Source organism: Anoplopoma fimbria, chromosome 2 (assembly GCF_027596085.1).
Source record: "Anoplopoma fimbria isolate UVic2021 breed Golden Eagle Sablefish chromosome 2, Afim_UVic_2022, whole genome shotgun sequence".
NCBI lineage: Eukaryota > Metazoa > Chordata > Actinopteri > Perciformes > Anoplopomatidae > Anoplopoma > Anoplopoma fimbria.
In genome coordinates, this window is record NC_072450.1 from 16,176,812 (window position 1) to 16,192,372 (window position 15,561).

Below are 15,561 nucleotides of genomic sequence, written 5' to 3' on the forward strand. Positions count from 1 at the left end.
AATAAGGTGATTTGTATTGAAGAGTAGGTTTTTCATTAAGCATAGACCCTGTATTGTTGACCTGCAACATTCAATTTTGTAACAGCTTTTTAATTCATGACAATAGATCAAATATTCTGTATCAGCAGTATTTCATGATGAACCATTGTCTTCAACAAAATAAGCAAGTTTTTATACCTTTTTCTCAAGTTCCCCCCATTACTTCAATTTCTCTCCTCTGTTCATCAACATTGTTGCCCCCTTTTCAGATCTTAATTAAAGCACACTACCCCACCCCACTTTCCACCCCAGTTCTGAGACCCCTGTGCAGTAGGATTATGGGATTACACCAGTAGGGTCCATGCCTGTGAAAGCCCTCTGTAGCAACCGGCGTACAGCTAAGAGAGCCGTGACACAAAAGAATTCTAGGTGGAATTCTTCAGGAGGACTAACGGAGCTATGGCCTTTGTAAGCAGCACAGTAGGTCGCTGCCGGCATCCAACGGCATGTTTTCAAACTGGCAAAATCTACAGCAAGACACAGTAGACAGCAGTACAAAAATGATTATCCATGAATACAGTGGATTGATTTCCATTAAGTCAGTATACCAAAATTGCCCCTGAAGAGGTGTGTGTGTGTGGGGGGGTTGGAGTTGCTGTTTGCCCCCTTAAGTGTGGCAGAATTAATAAGACTATTACCTCAACAATTACCGCTCTGTGCTGAACCCAGGATTCATTTCTGTGGAAATTCGATGCCACTAATTAAAACTGTTGCCATCGCTCTGGCGTGAGAGTGATTGTCTCAGTAGATACATTCCCCACCGAATTACAAAGGCAATTTTATGAGTTGGAAAACTGAGAGCAATTATTTTAACAAGCATAAAGCATTTTCTATCGAGCTGCAGTCCCGGCTGATCTAATATTAGTGCTCGTACTATAAGCAGAAAAATAAAGAGTGAAGCCAACACCGACAGAAAATGAGGCTCCCTCCTCAGAAGGCTGTAAACCAGGGAGGTGTCGACCTCCTGCTGCTACTCTCTGTGTGGTCACAGACTGTCTGGCCATGGCCAATGTAGCAACCATTTTTACAGGATGCACACACACATTAACACAGACACACACACACATGCAAAAGTGTACAATATATCATTCACAGGACACACCAAACATAAAGACACTGCTCGAGTGGATGTGTGTATTTAAAATCTAGGTTTTATTTTGACTGCATGATGATTCTTTGTTTCAACAGAAACAGTTAATTGCTTCTGACAGTATAACTCAATAGAAGACTAGATTATTTCTTCTACCATGTAGATTTTGTTTGCATAAATCTGGTTCAGAACATGTTTTTCATTACATTTTAAACTGGAAGACTGCCGTTTGTTTTTAGTTACACATAAACACTGGTGCCTTAAACCTTTGTGAAACAGACGTTGTATCATCAAATTCAGATGCTGACAAATGCGGAGCATGAAAGGTTAGATTAGGGGAAGCATTTGCATTAACCTCAAAAACCAAACCCCATTTTACCCAAATGCAAAGAAGCCTGCAACCGTGATGAATTGATATTTACCCTAATTATTTTTTTGTTTTTATTTTTCATGTGTAAAACTCATCCTGAACTGTTATATATATACACACAGCTTCATGTATGAAATTGGTGTGTCTAATCTGTGGTATTATTATAATCCACTCTGTAGTGGCATAATATTATACTTACATGATTCTTGTCCACACAAAAATGTTGGATTTAGTCTGAGGTTGTGCTCATTCCATGTTTTTTTAACCATGTTGGATACACAAAAACTTAAAACTGATTTTAAAATGCTTACTGTTTATGAGTATGAATGCATTACATGTGTAAAGTTCACTTGTCTCTCTAGATCTGTAATTACCTTGGCTATAACAACCAATGTTATAAATCCCACTTGCAATTAAATATGTTTTGACACAGGGGATGTACCCAAACTTGTCATTACCGATGAGCAAATTACACATATACCTCTGACATGTGCCCCCAATTAGTCACTTTGTGCTCTTAATTAAGCAGCATTAATCTTGTGTGTATGGAGAAGCTGTGAGCCGAGACTGGCAGCACCACAGGACGAAATGAAAAGGAGGAGGTGGGGGGTGTACAAGAATGTGCGCGTTGGGCCTGGTATAGGTCACGCTTCAATACACATAGACAAAGACGTGATTAGGAATACACTTTACCGTACAGACATACATAATAATCTCCATTAGATATGGATGACGTTCTGAGACAATAAATACAAGTGATCCTGGTCATCTTTTGAATTGAAATTAAGGGATGGGAAGTCCTTTGAGTGTGATCACATGCTATTTCTGTTGCCAAGATTAAATTTCATATATGATTGAGTTTTCATGTCAGCTGAATAAATGTATATACCTCTGTGTTTACTCACTCAGATCCACAGTCCGTTGTGATCTACCATACTGTGTCCTGCCCCGGTCACTCAGACTTACAGTCTACAGTGTGACTTTTCACACAAGGCCTGAGCAGTATGCTGCCCCTCCTTGCCAAAACACATGAGAGATTCATCTATATATCCAGTCCACACACATTCATCAGGCCTCCCACCTCGTCCAGCAGTGTCCCTTCATCCTCCATTATATTTCCAATTAGCGTGGATTTTTTAAAGGATTTAACATCATTTTCCCTCGTACAACCCACTGTTTACATTGCCAATGTCTCTATGGGTGCCACTGTGAATTTTTCAACCCTAGGAAACTTGGGACCATTAGTTGGGCAAGGCATTGTCACATATACAGTAATCGAGCTTCTGTAATATAGTTTATAAGATAACGCCGTATGTCAGTGTTAGTGAAAGCTTGGCTTTTCTGTTTAGTTAAAATCAGGAGAGTGTGCGTCAGACCCCACTGGATGTGAAACAGTGTACGTAATTATTTATTTTGTGTGTTTTTCTGCTACAAAAAGAAATGTTGTGCATAAATTCACACACAAACAATACTCAGATAAAGTGTTTTGTTTCCAAAAAAAAAAGAGAGACATGATGTGGTGTAGATATGATATATATTGTTTAGCAGACTACCCTATGTATACTACTCATTAATTTCAGATTATCTGAAAAGAATTTGCTTTAACCAAAGAGTGGGGTGAAAGGATATCCACGTACCATAGTATGCATGGAAAATAAATATGTAACAAGCTGTTTATCCGACTCTGTCCTCAGTCTCCTCCACATCTGGCCCTTGAATTACAGCTGCTGAAAACGAGGAGAAATTTACAGTGATCTTGACAGGGTTTCAGACTGGGCACAGAGCCCAGTCCCTCTGCCTCACACAGCCTTGGAGCCCTGAACACACATGGGGGCCATTATTTGTAAAGTAGCTGTGGTGGCACCAGGGAATGATTTGAAAGGAGTGTGTGTGTGTGTGTGTGTGTGTCTGTGTGTTGGAACATGCAGCCCGAGTATGTTTACTCTGTTATCACATCCACACATCTCCAGTAAGTGGCAGGGAGAGAGTGTGCCGTGTCGAGGAGGAGATATGGTGAGATTATTGTGCTGTTTAAACCCCAAACTCTCCCACCCACTCCTCTCTCCTTGAAAATGGATTATCTCTTCAAGTATTGTAAAGCACTTGAGTGAAATGTTCGCACTCACATTTATCTCACTTGTCATTTGGCAGTTAAACCCTGTCACATGTGTTTATTATAGCGGCAGATAATGCACAATTTAGCGAGTCTAGCGAGCAGATTTGAAGGCTAATAAGTGATACTAGAGTGTATTTAAAAACAGAACATTAAATAACACATTCCCTGAAAAAATCGAGTAGAAAACACATGTTAGCAAGGCCCCAAACTCGACACGCATGAAACACAAAAAAATAAATAGATAAGAGCCAAAAAAAGGGAGGGGGGGTTATACAGTAATAAGGGAAAGGGGATAATATCTCTGGCTTACAGCCCCGCAGTAAAGCCACTGGTTGGTCATGGCTCTGGGCTGTAGACGGACCGTCTCCTCACAGTGCTGGGTGAATTAGGCTGTGGTTCCGCAGCGAACCTCAGCCAGCCTCAGCAATGTGCTAAACCCAGACGTGACTTATGGCTACCCACCAAAGATTTGGCCTCTGGACCCAGGACTTACACCGCAGAGCGGAAAGGCAAAAGAAGTTTCATCACAAGCACCACAAAAAAAAGTGGGACAACACATGACATATGTACTCATTGTGCTAACCTCTCTATTCTCTATTCTCCAGACTGAGCATGGTCCAGCCTTTCCAAAAGGCACAGTTTTGACCAATCGCTGCCCAGCCGTGTTCACATTCATTGTCAGTCCAAATCGAAGGGGCAGAGATGTTCTCTTGAGGTCTCATGACCACAGTTTAGAAGGATACTCCCAAGTAGGACAGCAATGAGTACCAGTAATTGGAACTGGTTTGAGAAAATTATCTTCTTTTAATATAATGCTTGCTTTTCCAATTTTCCCCAAAATAAAGGATTTAGTTTCATCAAATCCTTGAAAAGGAAATAATGTGTATTCCAAGAAATAGTAAAAAATGTATTCTTATCATACACCTAATGTCTAACAATGAGAGAATGTTTTATGTGTGTACTTAATATACATTACAAAAAGTATTGTGGAAAACAAAAAAAAACAACCCTTTTTGTTCCTTTCCCGTCACAAGGCCACAATTAAGTCATTACATAACAAGTAAAACCACAATGTCTTTGCTGTCTTCAGCCAACTCTGCACTTACTCACACAAACTGATTTTAAGGCTCTCTCTCCTTGTTGAAACATGTTCTGATAGGTTAAACAACTTTGAGTGTAAGTTGATACAGGACTCTTGCTATTTTATCCGTGCCTCTCATATCACAGAGGGTAACGCTCGGTTAATCAGACTCTGTTTGTGCATCGTGCTATTCTGCTTGCCATAGAATCTGGTTTTCATGCTCCAACTATTAGACGCCATGACCTGTTATCATGCTCCAGTTTGCCCCAAGCCATATAATGGCTACTCATTTATTGGTCAAGGATCCTCAACATAAACCTCTACTGCATTTTTTCAGATTAAAACAATCGAATAAATTAAGATTAAGCCACTGTAATTTAGCTTTGGCCCATTTTTAATAAATTTGAAGTTTTGATTTTCAGTCTCTGCAGGGGCAACAAACACATTTGTCACAACTTTTGCTTGACATAAGAAATATTCTCCATCCCTGATGAGATTTACAGTTTAATTTGCAGCATGCAGTCATTTATTGATCTGGGAAAGTTTATTAGCAATCCCTTCCACGAGTCTCTCAAAAAAAATGTATCTGTCATCCCTCATATAAGCAGCAGGTTCTTTTGAGAAATCTATGGCTTTGTCTGTTGCACTGTAGGGAGTAAAAGAATGCCCTGCCACAATACACAGCTGTCTAGTCTATACAATACACATATTGATACTTACAGCGTCAGTGTTTGCTCACGTTAATCTGCATTTTGGAGAAAGCTGATCCTTTACCTCGTTTTGTGGAGTTAATTTGAAAATGGGAGAGACACAATTGCCATAACAACTGGAGCTGTAATCAAGCGGTACTTAAATTAAACATTCAGACAATTTGTAAAAAATCTCCCACAGCACTGTAAACTTGCTTTACAGTAGTCAGAGTAGAACTCGCTACTTGTACTTTCATTTTCATTCTGTTTATTGAAGATCAATTAAAATGCCACTCGTGCACATGCCCCACAGCTTCTTCACTGATTACTCATCTCTTTAAAAAGTGGTTAGTCACTTACAGTACTTCAATGAAAAGCCTAAAATTGACATCATCTTGTTGCTCTATTCTGACTGAAAAACGTGCCACTCAGTGTCTTCATATAGTTGCCATTCATGTGTACTGTACAAGGCAGTGACGTAAAAAATATATATACAGTATTAACCAGTAAATGATTATGTATTGCCTAAGTGCTATAAAACGTTTTGAGGAAATTCCTTGTCAGAATGATTATTGAAATGTAAATTGGCAAAATACCAGTATCAATGAGGCAAAATACCAGTGTCAATGAGACAAAATACGGTACATTAATGCACCAAGTATTCAGATACTGACATGCAATTTTACAAAATTAGGTAAAAAAGTAACAAACAGTATTATGACAATAAAATGTATTTCAACATTGCTAAGTCTTAAGCACTTTCAGGAAAGGAGTGTGCTATGCTGTTGTTTACCTTATGGATGATTATGATACAAATGCAGTGGCGTTGAGTTGGATAGAGAACAGAAGCTCTGAATTTATGAAATAAATCTGAAGCAAAGTCAGGATTCAGTCCAAGCCAATCTATTAAACACCAGTAGAAAGAAATTGAGGTAGGCTAAAGTTGATAAAGGTCTGATTTTGATAAATCATAAAGTGGGGATCCCATCTCTGTCTCTGCTGATTTAGCATTAAGAACTTACCCAAATATACCTGGACGACACGTCATGTCACAGACTCACCCTTGCTTCCTGTTTGGATTTCAAACCACCCACTTATCCCAGAGCATTTATACAGCTTCACTTTAACATTTTTATTGGCCATCATCAGTCTTGTTTAAAGCAACCATGCATTAGAGATGGGGTTGCTGGGGGGAAATTGCCTTAGTTTGATAATGTGGCCTGCAAGAGGAAGGCTGGTGATGGTGGGTGGGCTTGAGGAAAGAGACTGAGTAATTAAACTGTACCGGTGATTCATTCAAAGAGAAGGCAGCTGCATGAGAATCTGACAACATTGCAGTGAGGATGAAGCTTAATTGCGAACGCTGGCTGTAGCTGAAATGGATTGTTCTTACTGGGGTGTCTGTCTTCACAGAGGCCTTGCTGTGAGGATGAGTTTATCTTTGAGAGCCTTTACTGCCTTTAGTTTATGTGTGTGTGCTTGTGTAAATACTAAATAGGTCAATATGATTTACCTCATGTTCTTAGTTCCGATAGCACAGAGAGGAAATGGAAGCCAAGGCACAACACAGATCTATACCTTTCTTGACCTCAAGATGGGTCGTACAATTTCTACATAAAAAAGATTTATCTTATATAATGCTCATTGACCACCATGTGAAGATAAAATATGATATGATATGATATCCACATACAGCACATCCTCACCATTGTTTAAAACAGACATGTTAAACTATAAGAGTGCAGCTGATCATTGAGAATATTAACCCTGAGGCAGAATTTCAACTGGTTAGTTAACAATTACATCAATAAACATGTTCTTTTCTATGTGTTCTTAAAGGATTCTGCCAAGAACCCCTGTGGGATTTTTCATTCTGTAAGTGATTATAAAGTGAAAAGTGAATGATATCTGAGTTGTGCAGCTTTCTACTTATTTGCGAATGTTGACACCATGTATGACAACATTACAATTATGCTTAAAGTATTTTTTTATAAAAATGGTATTCACATGGAGGATTAGCTTCCTGAATGCTATAATAACATGACATGGCCTGTGATTTGAGTTGTATTGATCTTAAATGGCTTAATATCATTAGCTTGACTGCTCATCTGTTTACAACCTGAGAACCATAATCTTGTGACCAGTGGTTGGGAAATGCCATTGTAAATAGTTAATGGCTCAACATTTTTCAACTGCCTTTGTGCATAGCTAACTTGGGTCTCAGTGTCTCTGTTATTTTGCTAGACAACATGTGCGGTAATACATTATATTATTATATTCCTATTTCTGAATAATCTTCCCATTAATAATCAGAAGCATATGAGAATCAGTGTAATATTTCTGCTTGTATTATTGCTGATAAACACATGATTAAAATTAAAAAATATATTTTCTGTCAATCCTGGTATGATCAATGTCTTGCAGCTGAGGGCATTACAAAAAATATATATTTCTTCTGTCAAAACTGCAAAATAAGAGAAAAGTGAGAATGAGAATAACTGCTCTAAAATGCAGAAGATAACTCAAACACAGAGTCCGGTATGAAGGAACGGATTTACTGAGTTTAATCCCTTATCAAACAGACTATACAATGAAGCCAGGCCCTAATCTAGGGAATTTACAGTCCATTTCCAATGTTTGGGCAGAGTGGATCCACAGGGGTGTCCAGGCCTATCACTGCTATAACCTTGAGTAGGAATCCAGCTATTCCATGCACAATAATTGCTCTTATTACCAAGAAATAAATCTGGTCTTTACTTATTTCATGCTCAGGTGAAGACTTCTCTCACAGGAACATGTTGAATTAGTTTGTTCTTTAGTCTGACAGTGACTGAGCACAAAATGTTCAGTTCTTTTACAGCAGGCTGGAGAAGAATATTGGATTTCAAACTTCCATTTCTTTCAAGCTTTTTCCAGATCTTCACATTCACACAGCCATAACCAAAACCTTCTGAAATTGATCAATTCCATCACCTTGGTTTATTCCACCATGTTCCTTTCATGCTAGACATAAATATTTTTATTAATTCTCTACAAAGGGATGGTAAGAAAAGGAAGAGAAAATAGAATCCCAAACACAAAATAAATGTACGTAATAAAAACATGAGGTATTTGAAAGTGGTCGAATATATTCTGGACAAAGAGGTAAGCGCTGCCACCAGTTTCAGAGAGAGCCCTTGTTTGCTTTTTATCTGTGAATAATTAATTCCAGAGGCTGAAAAAATTTAGCTATTCATGACCTTGATAGTGGGCACATTAAAGAGGGGAGCATTTGCTAAACGTGAAATTATATGCGACTAGAAAGGCGTAGCTACATCACCGGAGTCACCCCAGAGTAAACAAACGAGTTCAGCAAGCAGAGGAGGGATTACCATATCTCCACTTAACTTATTTTATCCTGTGAGAATCATCAATATTAAAGGGTAAGGAGAGGGAGAGAAACTGCTGAGGTGGGCTTTTAGCAGCAGGGTGAACCACTGTGTTTAAGAAGAGAGATAAATGAGAGATCTCCCTGGAATCTACAAAGAGAGTAAACATAGTCTTTTTATCTTCGCCATACAAGTTCTCTTCGCTTTAACACATTTTGATGTCACAGCCAACCCCTTTCCCAGCCTCTGTTTTTTGTTGAACTGCATTTGATAGTTAACTTGTGCGTCAGTTTGCTATTTTTTTTTATTTTAGAAATGGACATGCAAATATTGACTAGACAGTTTTTACATATTTTCAGCCATGCTAATGTTTTTATTAAATCACTGATGGTTGCATTCTGCAGCTCGTTGCAGTTTTGACCCTTAATGAGGGTAATTCTAACTGAGGAGTGACCTGTGTTTGTGTGCCTTTGGGCTAAATGCCAGGGAATATGCTGTGTTTGCCTGTCATGTTAGTGTAGTGTATACCGTATGGAGGTAGATACAGCCTTAGGGTTGTCAGAATCAGCACGGTGTCTTTGTCAGGTAAGTGACCCTGCAGGGCAAGTAGCAGACTGCTGATCTATGGACCTTACTTCTGTTTTCCTTAACTGTCAGTCAGAAAACCTGCGACATTAGACCGTTCTCAAACAAAAAACAAACTCTAACTTACACAAGGTACTTTCTACATGTGTTACACACTGCCACCTCTCACTGTCTCTTCACTGTGAGGCAGAATATTTGGCTCTTGTACACATCTGCACTCCCCAAGCACCTGGACACATGCCAGTTGGGGCTGATACAGCCCAGAAGGGGGTCTCCAGCTACTTGCCAAAAACCCAGCCCGGCCTCCAGCTGATATTAGTTATCGATATTTAACTAGCTGCCATTAAAACTTTAAGAGGCTGCGATTAGGTGCAAAAACAAAGGAGATCCTTCATGAAGAGAGGTCCCGTGGGGTTGTAAAAGATGGCTTTAAAAGGCTTCATTTAATGATATAAAATCCACCCTGTTGTGTGAAGCTGTGGGGTCGGACTGCTATAGAGTGTTGCAGGAAGTCCTAAAACACGTTAATGAGTTAGCATTTTGGCACTTCCGGTTCCCTCAACTTAAAGTGAATGGATTTTTTTGAATGGATTTTGCTTAGGTGCCTGCATTTTGAAGCTTTTCATAATTCTAAAAAGACGGTTGCGGACATGTGGCTCAATGATTATACCAAACGTCATCACACCAAATATAAGTCTTCCTTTAGCTTAGCGGTGGTGAAGTGAAGTCATGTGATTATAGCCTAATGTTAGTTTTTTAATTCTGATGATTGCATTTAAGCTTCAAAAATCATAAAAGTGGTAAGAGCTTCTGTGCTGTGTTCTGCCAGTTCTCCCGTCCAAAAGCCACAAAAATGACAATATGGGTGAGCACTGTTTGCTGCTCAACTGCAGGGCAGAGAACTTCAATGGAAGCTTAATGTATTAACGTATATGGTTGATATTCAAGTAACACACTGATGATGACAGGAGTTATATACATCTATACGATGAAAATCAACTTCACTTTTTAGTAAGTAAAAAGAGTTGGAGTTTTGTGAAATTGCCTGGTGCAGGAATGTGTATTTTTTATAGTCAACATCATAGTATTGAGCTATTTCCTGTGCAATTAAGAAATTAAGCAAATGTTTTCTTTATTTGTAGATCCGAAAACCGACATTTTTGGCAATTTATCTTTTGTACACTTAAGCAAGTATTGAATGTGTCTGTGAATGTGTGTGTCTGGTTTTGCGATCAGATCCTGACACAGTCTCCTAAAACATTTCTTTAAGCTGCCTATAATTTTAAGTGATATCATATTATTAAGTGTTATACAGGACATTTTTTGTGACACCACATGAAATACATATTTACACACACATGAATTATTATGTATATATTATATATATGATATCGTGTAGCCCCATATTGGTCATTAAAGGCTTACAGACAAAACACCAGGTCCATTGTAGCAAACACAAAGCTGGTGGGAACCAATAACCGGATGGGTAAAAGTTGTTTCAGATACTCAGGTGGCAACAACTGGCATAAGGTTCCCAAAATCATTAAACAGACTATAATATAGACCACATTTAAGGCAAACCTGAAAGTGGCTTTTAGATAATGTAACCCTTTAAATACTTTAAAGACAATATGAAGTGTGTACTTTATCCTGTTATCTGTCTATTTGTCCATATTTGTGCTTGTTTCTATGTACATGTGTTTATGGATGCCTTTGTGTTGTATTGTTGTTTATAGTGCGTGGGCCAAGGTTGGCATGGGAACTGTGAGTAGGAGGTCTCTTCTGGCATCATTTCCGTGTCCTCTGACCGCTGTCATGACAGGGAAGCCACACTGATGAGGAATTTTAGCATTGTGGTAACAGTAACAAGAGTTGGCCACAAACAACGCCCCTCGGTCTCCATTCCTCCCCATCCAACTCTACTTATTGTTTTTTTTTCCATTATATGTTCTCTTGCTCACTTAATAATATTTCCTTCCTCTGTCTCTCTTGTCTTTCAGTGTCTCCTTCCTCTGAAACACCCACTGAAGCCCTTGAGGCTCTGGGTAGCCTGAGCATTAGAGGCTATGTGAGGTTGAGGTGAAAGATGAGCTTTACACAAAACAACTATGACAAGGCTGTCTGTTATTGTAGCTCGCAAACAATGGTCTCATACAAGCATCTGCAGTTACACTGACATTACATTCTAAATAACTGTAGAGAGTTATTAAGAACTGTTTGTTTCTTTATTTATTTTTTTAAAAGCAGGTCAGCTCCCCCTAGATAACCTCAGTGTAAGTTCTAATTCTATAAGAGTGATGGAAAAAATGTTTTAAAGTAGGTTAAAGTTAAAGTTGGGTTATGTGTGTTTTGTGTTTCTAGGGGCCTATATAAACGTATTTGTTTGACGTAGGCAAACACACAAGCAAACACACACACACACACACACACACACACACACACACACACACACACACACACACACACACACACACACACACACACACACACACACACACACAGTACATAGCAAGCATTTGATAACTCATGACTAACAACATTATTCACGGTACTTACAGTACCTCCTGAATTAATGAATTACTACCTTGGCTCGAATGAGTGCAGTGAGAAAATGTTGATATTGGAAAAGGACATTTCTTTCAATTTACTACAAACTTTGCGCCGTCATGTCCTTTTTGCTGTGGAAGGCTTTTTCCTTGCCAGCCGGCAATTAACATAAAAGCATTTATTTCATCATCACACCAGAAATGAAGATGTACGGATGAGGACTGTTATTCTTTTAAGCGCCAGTAAAGAGAGACAAAATTAAGTTGTATGTAATTAAATGATCTACTTCATTAAATGCATTTTCCTTTAACTGGTAAAAGGTAATGTTGGTTTGCATTTTTATGGCTTTTCCTTGTCTCATGCCAGGGGATCCCAGAGTGAGACACTGAGCTGGCCTCAATACCAGACAATGAGCTGGCTTTTAGACAGAAACTTACTACTTCCTTCTGTTCCATACACCCTGTAGTTCTTTTTGTCTTTGCATCACTAGTCTTTCTCTGTTCTCTTCCTCCTTTCGATCTTCTCAAACATCCCTCACTTCCAGGCTTCCATCTATTAATTGCACCGTTCCCTGTGTGCTGTTACAATTGCTGAGGGAGGTTTTACCATGAATAGCCAGCCTTGAAGGGTTGGCTCTTTGGCCCGGCATCCCATCCCATTTGGCCCAGCTTTGGTGGAAAAGCCGAGTGGCGACCACATAATGATCGGTGTCTGAAGGGCCTGGCTAATTTTTCATGTTCAAACCGGCTGACTCCTAGGCCCAGACTAGGGCTAATGTAAGGTTTGTCGGTGCCCTCCAGGGGTTGTAAAACATGGCAACCCGAGCCTCTGATCCCTTTTACACCATCTACACCAAGAACTGCCTGACAGCCTTTAGTGGCAGTGACAGATTTACTAAATCACATAAAACTGTCAGACACATTTTCCAAACAACTTCATGACACACAGAAAAGTATTATGAGCCTACTTGTATGTTTTCTAGACAGCTAGAATGTGATATTGAAGGGATGTATTTTCTGAGCTTCTAATATGTTTTTGTTAGTCATCAACTGAGGGGGAATTAAACAACCAAATGTATTTGATGTTATCTTGTTTGTATTATTGTATGAATGAAGACAAACCGGATGAATGACTATGTGTGAGTCAATTAGTTTTACACAGACCACATTATTTCTTCTCTCTCTTTTTGCAGTCAGTTCACCCTTGTCCATTTAATCTGATACCCAAGGCAGTTACTCTGGATCCTGGCCTGTTACCGATGGGTGTTTATTTTCCTTGCTCTTTGGGCCTGTTGCTTGAGTTCTTGAGATTCTCCTTCCTGCCTGGTGATGCTACTGCTGACTTGATCCAGTGTGGTTTTGCACCAACAAACTATACGTAAATCGTCCATCCAACAGGCAGAAAGATACACATCCTCAATGTATTAGCCATCTCAGGGCAGTATAGCACAGGAAGGGAATTGTGTTTTTTTAAGACAGTGCATCCTGATTGTTAAATGAAGAGTTGGCTGCACTAGGTGTGGGGGACTTCATACTTTAAATAGGTTAGCAGGAAGAATGCAGCTAACGCAAATGTGTTGTGCTGTCTAGATACACTAATTATTTGTAGGTATAAAAAGAATAAGGCAAACAGATGAGCTGGAGTTAGAAAAATAGACCACCTCTATGGTGACCCACATAATATATTATGTTGATGAAGGCAATATTCACAATGTGTGTTGTGTGCGTGTGAGAAGTTCAAAATACAACTGTCTAGATTAATTTCCTGTGTGTGTGATTGTCCCTTAACATCCTCATGCAGGCAGTGTATTGTGAAATTAACAGAGAGTGCTAAATAAATCCTCAATAAATGATTGCCACTATACTTTTGTACTGTAAACTATATATAAAGAATACAACTTGTATCTTGTTGCCCAAAAAAAGTTATTTACTGCCATTTTAATGATTATGAGGGATTGAGCAGATTAACCCAATTATAATGTGTTTAGGAAATGTGCTTTTTTTTCTCAGTTTATGCTAGCACACAAACAAGATGTTAAAATTGCAAAAAATTGAGAACTCCCCAGAGCGATTTCAGTTTATATTTTTGCGCACAATCAGACACTAAAATTGGGATTTGAGTTGGGATTGAATTTTATACTCGTCAGTTCTGTGATTGTACTCCAGTTTATAAATGAGAAAACAAGCAGGGTAACAAAGATCAAGGGGAGCAAGACAGCTGCCTTGCCAAAGACATCATTGCTGGCAAATCTGCTTCATCATGCTGATGCCGCCCTAACAGAAGTAGAGTATTGACAGAATTCCGATTAGAAAAGCATCATAGATTGTATCACACACATTTATAAGTGGGAGAATAATTTACCCTGGCTTGCACACAGAGGAAAATAGACAGAAAAGCATGCAGAAGTGCTTCTGTCATGTTTTTTGACCTTATCCATCACACATACTTCACAACTTTACTCTATCAGGAAGACTGCTAAGTAATGCACTGAAAAGCCCCTTATCTCTTCCTTGAAATACCTCTCTGTGGCTTTCCTGTGTGAGTAACACAGACCAGTTCTCAGCTTCTGAATGAATCCGGACTTTTTCTTGAGGTTTTCTTATGAAAACCTGTTGCTACTGCTACACAGGATGTAGATCATTGGTATCTTCACAGTTTACATGTAACCTCAGTGAAAGTACCTTGTGGCCTCATTGAATGTCTGTAACTGAGTGCATGAAGAGCATAATCTTTTTCTGACTAAAATACTTGAGACAATCTTCATCACTGTACATGATTTCACATTTGAATTATGTATGTCTAGCACTGTCTCCTCAAGCTGCAGAAACAAAGTGAGAGAAAGGTGTTTTTCATTTGTATTAATTTCATTGTTCCTAAGGACAGTTATGTTTTCAGGAATGGATGTTATGCTCTGCAAATTAATGTAAATCTTTTTAAAGATTCAAGTGGTACAGTTTTGAATAAACACTGTACCACAAGTGTGAGGCAGAAATATTTCTGAAAACCAATTGAGTAATGGATCTTGAACAAAACGGCATCATTGGTTATAGAATAGGGCTGGACACTTGTGCGAGGTAGGTGCTTTCTCATGAAGTGTATTGTAGGTATTAGTATATTTTGTAGGGAGAGACTAGGCCACCCTCCAAGAATCAAACCAGGCAATTTGATGTTGCTTTGTTTTGTGATGAACAAATATTGAGTATTATACAGATATATACTATATTAAATAAAGTGTTGGAAACTGCAATGGATATGATATATCTAGCTGCACTGAAGAGGGGATGGGTTTTCTGATTTGCGTTGCTGGTACAAAATAGCAGTGACGGAGTAGTGTTAACCCAGTGGCTGGAAATCTAATGCAAACGTGACGCAAAAGAGGGCAACCTAAAGTGGAGGTTGGAAAAAGAAAGGACAGCTACACCACTTCTGGGTTTGTGGCTACACGGTATCTGCCAAGGCTGAGACAAACCTAGTAATTCGCCCAAAGTTTTAGTCTCTTAATTCATGGTATCTATAACAAATAGCTGTAACACACATAAGCAAACTAAAAGAGATTCGCATGTCCATGCACACAGGCATATATTATGGCAAAACATCAGATTCTTTAATACAAGCTTTACAAAGCAGAAAAAAGTTCTCACAGGAGTGAAAAGTGGGTGGTTATTTCTGGAATAAT